Below are 1733 nucleotides of genomic sequence, written 5' to 3'. Positions count from 1 at the left end.
TAAAATAACATAAGATTGTCTTATAAGGAAAGTTTATAACAGCAGCCCCATAATCAACATCAGTTTAAAGGCTTCAGTCATTTTGATTATCAGACGCATCAATGAGACGGTCATTGTTGAGCATTAAGGGTCAAGTACAGGCAGCAACTACATTAAATTATCATTAAAGAAGCAGCTTCATAAACAGAAGTTTGATTGTGACCCGAGGTGGTAATTGATTGGTACTGTAGTCCTCAATTAGAAGAGGGATAGTCTCAGAGTTTTGTCGATACAAGTAGACCCAGTGCTGACTGAATTAAATCATCTGTATTTAAAACTGAACTTATAAACTTTACCATATTTACTGCAGGGCTTCTGTTAGTTTTTGACCAGTTCCTTCACAAAATCTAAGGCGTTTTATTTTTCTGTATGTCAAATTGAACTGACTTTTGTGACCAAATATCCTACATCCCCCATGTAACTACAGCCGTTGTATTTATGTTACATAAAAATATGGATATATTCTGTTCATTAAAAATCACAAGTCTAAGTCCTTTCTCGGGCATCTGATGGAATCATGCGTTGCCCCATAGCTTTCACACCTGAAACTGGCAATTGGAATTGACAACTGTCAGCTGTGATCTGCACTGGTATTAATTCAGTTCATAATGTTCATATGGGTTTTGTCTGCACCTCTAAGTGTCATTTTCAGCAAGTCTAATGTGTCTGTTCCCCATTAGCAGTACTTGTGCTTTATTCTAAGCCATTCCAGTTCAACCATGGACATTTTAGGAAGGACATGTTCAACAAGTACATTACCATTACTAAGGCTTTAGTTATATCACCAACTTCAGTAAAATTACAGCTACAAAACTATGTACACATTATATAGTAGTACTGTAAGATTATAGATTCAAACTTGGTTTTTCTGGACTGGTTACCAGAGCATCAGACTAGTCACTCATGGAATAAACTAACCGCAACCAATGCTCCATGTATTCTGCATACAAAGCCAAACTGACCAAAATCAAGCTTATTGCATATTTAAAATACACTATCCAAACACACAGCTTTGATGCCTGATACTATTTGTATAAAACCATTTTACCTATTATATTATATTACCTACTATCACCTATGTAATTGCATGAAACCAAAATTAAAACTCAGGCAGACAACTCAAAAATACAAAGACACTGAATCAATTTGTTTATACAAATATTTATTCTTCCACTAGTCTCTTCAGCCACAGTTTAGATGATGCCAATCTGTGAAGAGAGAGACATGAATTACACATTGTTCATCAACAGCGTGAACAGAACTGTACCTGTATTATCTGGCATCAGTGGTTCCTTTGAATGCATCACAAACATTCAGATTGAATAAAAGTTTACATCACTTGCACAGAACTGACAACTTCTGAAAGCAAACATTACCATAATGTTGAACTGAACTAGCCTTAAAACCCAACCCTTTTACCCTGTTGAATGACTGACATCTCACCTTGTTTGCAACATCCAACGCATCGTAATCTGGTGCGAGACGAACGTACGCCTTCTTCTCACCGTCAGGCCTGAATATGGGTCAGAACAAAACAGACAGTCGAGATGAAATAATGAAAGGACAGTTGCTATCAAGTTTATATTTATAAAAGGTGAGATCAAGTTGTTGTTCAGAAAGCTACCTAGACCACATTTTGAATCAAATCCAAACTGTCAAAACACCAGATGAAATGCCTAGAAAAGGTATATTAA

The 1733-nt window shown here is 36.1% G+C and overlaps 1 long non-coding RNA gene across 1 annotated transcript; it reads right to left on the bottom strand.

The window, feature by feature from the left end:
* Window positions 1-1184: 1184 nt before the first annotated feature.
* LOC111667665 (uncharacterized) lies at window positions 1185-1727 on the bottom strand. Its single transcript, XR_002761683.2, has 2 exons — window positions 1483-1727; window positions 1185-1247 (listed from the first exon to the last, which is right to left on the bottom strand). It is a non-coding gene; the product is annotated as an uncharacterized LOC111667665 (long non-coding RNA).
* Between the last annotated feature and the right edge of the window lie 6 nt (window positions 1728-1733).

Source organism: Seriola lalandi, unplaced genomic scaffold (assembly GCF_002814215.2).
Source record: "Seriola lalandi dorsalis isolate HSWRI2012SDOR001 ecotype SW California unplaced genomic scaffold, Sedor1 jcf7180002003607, whole genome shotgun sequence".
Lineage (NCBI taxonomy): Eukaryota > Metazoa > Chordata > Actinopteri > Carangiformes > Carangidae > Seriola > Seriola lalandi.
The sequence above is the reverse complement of the archived record's forward strand: the minus strand, read 5'-3'. Positions and strand labels throughout refer to the sequence as shown.